The sequence below is a fragment of the Alligator sinensis genome, unplaced genomic scaffold (genome assembly GCF_000455745.1).
Source record: "Alligator sinensis unplaced genomic scaffold, ASM45574v1 scaffold992_1, whole genome shotgun sequence".
NCBI lineage: Eukaryota > Metazoa > Chordata > Crocodylia > Alligatoridae > Alligator > Alligator sinensis.
The window spans coordinates 1104267-1110594 of NW_005842422.1; the positions used below are offsets into that span (position 1 = coordinate 1104267).

Below are 6328 nucleotides of genomic sequence, written 5' to 3' on the forward strand. Positions count from 1 at the left end.
CTACAGCAGATCACCAGATGTGCTGCCTAGGAGACAGCTGCATGATATTGCCAGAAGTCTGTATGGGTTCTGCGCAGATACAGTCCAAATCAAACTTGTACTGTGGAAAGTTTTGATTTGGACAAATTGGCAAATTCCTATAAATAAATTGTCCCTGGGATTTATTGAATTGGCTCTGAGGTGGATCAGGCCTGTAACAGGCCCCTGTAATGTTTAGGCTACTTCAGACTCTGCAATGGAGCACTCCTTAGCTGAGTGGAGAAAGGTATAAGACCAAGCAGTGGCTGAAGCTGAAGCTAGACAAGTTCAGACTGGAAGTAAGGGAAAGGTGTTTAATAAAGAATAATTAACCATGGGAACAGTAAATCAGGGATTCTTAATGAATGTGTTATTTGAAGTTTTTCAACGGAGGCTGGATGTCTTTCTAAAACAAATGCTTTAGCTAAACCAGAGGTTATGAGCTTGATGTATGAATCACTAGATGCAATGCTATGCCTGTGTATACAGGAAGTCCAAACAGATGATCCATTCTGGATCGATTAAAGTCTATCAATCTATCATAGGAATGAAAAAGATCTGAAATGATCTAAATCAGTGAAGCTTTTTGAAATCTGAAGTTTGCCTAAAGAAACATTGTACAGTGTTTTTCTATTTTAGTCGTATTGCTGCTGTCCAGTCGACTCTGAAGCCCTATACGTGACAGGCTCTTCTGCTGTAGACACAGGTTTAGAACCATGTATTAAGATTACTGATGAGCGATGCTGACATGTGGCTTTAATAAGCTTCAATTTAGGGTGTAAAGAGATGAGAGTATCTCTTTCAGCCCAATGACTGTTCCTTTCCAGCCTGCTTCCTGAACTCTCTCGTCCAATAAACTTCTCAGCCCAAAGGTACAGGCCTTTATTTTTCTTTTCATAACATGTGTGCTAGCTCCTTAGGCTGGCTATTAACTTCCTCTTTTGTCCAGCATCTACTGGATCCATAAGGTACTCCTTAGACAGGTGTGGCTAAAACTAGAGACAATTAGAAAAAAAAGCTGATGAAACAATGTATTGAGAAGTATTTAGCCATGTTACTCTGAAGTCAGGCCAAAGGCAGGGCAGCATGGTGCTTTATAGAATAACACATTCAAAGAGTCACCAATTTTCATAGCCTACAGCCTACTTCATCAGAAGCCATGACAAAGATCTCCATTAGGCCTGTGTGAAGCTGCTAGTATTTGCTTTGGATTCAGATTCGTCCGGTTTAGGGGGACAGTGATTCAATTTGGTGATTCGAATCACTGTCCCGAATCAATTAGGCCGAATCTGATTCAGAGATTTGGCTGCTGCCAAATCTCCGAATCACCCAGGCCCATCCCCCGGCCACACTCCCAGCCCAGCAATGAGTGGCTGGCCCACCTGGCCCAGCTCCTAGTACTTGGGAAAAAAAAGCCCTGACTCAGAGGATGCTGCCAGGCAGGGGGGCGATCCCCACTGTCCCCCACCACATCGGGAGCTCTGCATGAGCCCCCTGACCCTCCTCTGGTCCTCCAGCTCCCCCATGGCTACCCCGCCCGCTGTGGCTCCGGCCCTTTAAGGAAAAAAAAAAACAAAACAAGAAAACCAACTGCTGGTCAGGGGGGCGATCCCTGCTGCCCCCCATTCCCCACAGCACATGGGGAGCTCTGCATGAGCCCCTGAAGCCCCAAGGCCACTGCAGGAGCAGTGAACTCTGGGGTTTTTCTCACTGTTCTTTTTCTTAAAGGGCCAGAGCTGGCCCGGATAGGACAGCCATGGCAGGGCTGGGGGAGTGAGGTGGGGGTCAGGGGCTCATGCAGGCCCCCATGCAGCTCCCCCTGCTCAGCAGCACCCAGTGAATCAGGGCTTTTTTTTAAAGCACCAGGAGCTGGGGCAGGCAGGGCAGCCATGGGGGGCGCTGGAGGAGCATGGGGAATTGGGGGGGCTGGCAGGGGTCCCCTCATGGTCCCCTCCCCACTCCCCCAGCCTCTCCACCTGCTCCCCTACTTACCAGCTCCAAGTCTGGCTGCAGCTTCCTGCTGCAGCCACCAGGGACTGCTCAAATCACCGAAGCTCTCTGAATCTTTTCCGAAGATTTGGAGAGCTTTGAATCAATTCGGACCTTTTAATTGGTCCCCTGATTCAATTTGGATTCGGAGATTCGGCCACTGAATTGGGCTGAATCTCCTCCAAATCACATCAGCACCCGAAGCTTCGCACAGCCCTAATCTCCATGACAAACGAAAGTGTTTATTTACCTTTTTGCATCTTTGTCATAGCATCTGACGAAGTGGGCTGTAATCTATAGAATCTTATACCTGTCTGAATGAGGTAGTCTATCAGGTGCCACCTTGCCCAACCCTTTGCAAAACAATGTAGTGTTGGAATTTGGTAGTTCAGTAGCATTGAAATGTTTTGTGGTAACATCTTGGTGTCACCAAAATCCTGTGGACAGGCACAAGACTACTTTGTCAAGAAACAAAATCCCCTGCAAAACAGATCTACTTTTCTGTGACAAGCACTGTCACCCAAGTCCGCCAAAGCTGGCTTCTCTGTCCAGACAAAATAATGTGTTTATGCTAAGTAAGCTTCTTAGCAACCATGCAGTTGATGTTGAAGTAGCTGATTGTTACAGAGACAAACCTTTGTCATTTCCTTGTATCCATCTTTCATAGGATATAACATGCATTTCATTCCCACCTTCCAGGATAATAATGAGTGCAAACAGTTTACACTAAATACTCAATTCAAATAATTTAGAGTAGCATAGTGAAATATTCAGAATTAGCCTAATTTTAATCTCATTTAGTGTGATAAGGCTCCCATTGACTTGGGATCAATGGGTGGCAAATTTGTGCTGCTACTTTGTGCTGCAGTGCACACCACTGCATGTGTGCTTTGCTGAGGAAAATATTGTCCCATTTCAGGGAAACTGCCTTTTCTCCACTCCTCCTGGCTCCCAGCATGCGGGAGCAGCCAGGGCACAAATGAAATAATAGATCTACCTTACCAGCCGCCAAAGCATCTCCCTGAAGGACTGACTCTCTGGTTGTTATGGTGCACACTGTTGTAACATGTGCTGCGCTGCTTTTTTACCTCAATGGGGTTTTTTTTCTGTGCTACTGGGAAGTCCTGGTTGCAAATTTTGTCCCTGCACTGCAAATTTGTCCCTGCACTGCAGTGTGGGGCATGTTTAATGTTCCAAGCATGCAGTTTGCGGCACCACAAAGAGGTTTGCGGTGCCACAAACCATATATGATGGCATGTCTGGACGCAGCCAGTGTCTCTGCATACAGACAATATTTAAAGTTTTAAAATGGTTTTGAGGTGCTGCATTGTGATTGGCCAGAAGAGCCAGATGAAATTTGTGCTTTTTTTCTGACTGGATGAAAGTCAAGCATATTCTTTGAAAATAGAGATGGTTAGGATGTTCAGAACTCATGTTTTCTGTTAAAAATGTCATTGACATTCTGAAAAAAAAAAAAAAAAATCTGTGAAAACCAGGGAATGTTATAATAAAAAAAATCATCTTTTTTGCCTGACTTTAGTCCTGTATGGGACTTGTAGAAAGGTTTCCAGTTTTGAAATTCTGATGATAAATTCCATCCAAACTGTTAATGGCAAGGGAGAATGTTTTTCAACATTTTAGCATACATTTTCCCACCAGTTTCAGTAGCAAATGCTTAAAAAGATACATGTTCAAATTGGTTTCTGTAAATAGATACACTTGTCCCCAACATTTCTTTTTATGTGAACATTTTTGCACCCCCAAAAATTAACTCATGTGCTGTGTCACAGGAAGCTAACACCAAAGGGGCGCCACTCTGGCCAGAATTAATTTTATTAAAAAAACGAACCAAAAAAACCCCAAAGGTTTTCAAAAGGGAGTAGTGATATTGGATATCCAGGGTTAAACCCCTTTAAAAGGGGCCTTTGATTTTCAGAAGTTAGATGCTCAGCAACTTTCTAAAAATCAGGTTCATTTTAAGCAGTCTCCAGTTGGACCTCAACAATTGAGGCTGTAACAGAGTGAACTGGCACATGGGTGGGAAAAACAGGAACTTGTTTCAATTCTTTTGGAGGCTGTTGGAAGTGGCAGAGTTCTGGGATCTATATAAACCGGGCCTCTAAGTGGAGTGAGTGCAAAAAAAGTTGAAAGTAAAAGAGAGGTAAAGGGAAATGAACTCCAGAGCAAGGGTGGGCAACATCTCAACAAAAAAGAAGGGATGGGGGAGTAAGGCCAAAGGTAGTTAGGTGAAGAACATGATTCATGACCAACTAAGTGCCAATTTGCCCTTTTTAAAGAACTGCTATGTTCTTTCTTCTGTAAGGTGTCAGGTTACCCTGACCCATCAGGCAGTAACGGAGGCTTTTCAGATCACTGCTCCTATTTGAAATGTTTATGGTCCTGGTAGCTATTTTTGCCAGCTGTTTGGTCATACTCCCTGCAGTTCTAATGGCAGCTTTACCCAACACAGTAAACTATTGCCTTGTGTAGTCACTACAATGAGCTCTATTATACAAGGTACACAACTTCCACCTTGCCAAGCTTCCTGCCTCTCTCCTTTTGGCAGCCCTCCCTACCTTCTTCTCACTATGGAACAAAACTGCACTTAATGTAACATAGTCTATATAAGAAGAGGACAGGATGTGGACAAATTGGAGAGTTCAGCAGATAGCACCAAAAATGGTTTGGGGGCCAAGGGACATGACATAGGAGGAGAGGCTGAGGGAACTGGATTTATTTAGTCTAGAGAAGAAAAGACTGGGTGGGGGGAAGGGGGGAATTTAATAGCAGCCTTCAATTACCTGAAAGGTGGTTTCAAAGAGGACAGAGCTAAACTGTTCTCAGTGATGGCAGATGACAGAACAAGGAGCAATGATGTCAAGTTGCAGCAAGGGAAGTTTAAATTAGAACATTTTTCCTAGTATCTCACTGGGAGGGTAGTAAAGCACTGAAACAGGTTACCCAGAGAGGTTGTGGCTTCTCCATCCTTGGAGGTTTTTAAGACCTGGCTAGACAAAGCTTTGGCTAGGATGATCTAGTTGGGGATGGTCCTGGTTTGGGCAGGGGTTGGACTAGATGACCTCTAGCGGTCCCCTCTAGCCCTAATTTTCTATGATTTTATGACAGAGTTTGGTAACTAACAGCATCCAAGTCCATTGTCAAACCCTGCATTAGAGAGATGACTCCTTAGTAGCACATGCAGCACCCTTGGCAAATGGGCTCCCACACTGTGCTTTGCCAGCAATGACATGCTCAGCAATGTACTGCCTATTTCATTCTCCTAGTCATGCCTCTGAACTTCTTCCTAAATGTTTTCTAACATCTAAGATCAAAGGCATCTTTCCACCAGTGCACCAGGCCTTTGTTCTCAGTGAAGTTTATCCTAAAGGCTCTCTTCGTTCCTCGGGGCTACAAATGAAAACTGAGAGGGGTGGAAGGGGCCCTTAGATTCATTTTCCTCTTATGGGCCTTTCAATAGACCTGTCTTTTCCCTTTCTTTTAGGCTTCCTAGAGCAGTGACTCATTGGCTAGGATGCTAAGGTACTAAGCCCCTACACATTTCTTTTAAGCTAGAGTAATATTGTAGCCATATGGCCCAGGAATTATGCAAGAGGCAAGGATTTCTTAGGGTGGTATCTTTTATTGGGCCAATGGAATAGTTTGGATAGAATTAGACAAGCTTTTGAATGCAAGACATTCTTTTTTAGGTCTGAATAAGGTCCTGTAAGTTAGGTACTTAATATACAGTCATACAGGAACCAGTCAGAGGTTTGTAACAAGTTGACTCCTGCAGATTTGCTGTTAAACACAGATCTCCAAGGCAACCTTGGGGGGGGCCTGCAAGGGAGATCATGCTCAGGGGCAATTCAGCATGGGTTCACCAAAGGCAGGTCCTGCCTGACCAAGCTGATTGCCTTTTACGACCAAGTAACTAAATCCTTGGATGATGGTATAGCTGTGGACATAGTCTTTTTAGACTTTAAGAAGGGCTTTGACACTGTCTCTCACTCCATCCTCATCAACAAATTAAGTGACTGTGGCATTGATGCCTACACAGTTGGATGGGTAAAAAATTGGCTGATGGGGCGCACCCAGAAAAGTAGTGGTGGACGGGTTGTACTCAACCTGGCGAGATGTGAGCAGTGGGGTACCCCAGGGCTCGGTCCTCGGGCCCGCACTGTTTAACATCTTCATCAGCGACTTGGACGAGGGGGTGGAAAGCACGCTGTCCAAGTTTGCTGATGACACTAAGATATGGGGTGAGGTGGACACACTTGAAGGGAGAGAGAGGCTGCAACTAGATTTAGACAGACTACAAAAG

General features: G+C 44.7%; 1 long non-coding RNA gene across 1 annotated transcript in view; it reads right to left on the reverse strand.

Annotated features, from left to right (window-relative positions):
- Positions 1 to 6328, reverse strand: part of LOC102380188 — a 32076-nt gene that overhangs the window by 20550 nt on the left and 5198 nt on the right. The gene's annotated exons all lie outside the window — the stretch shown is intronic.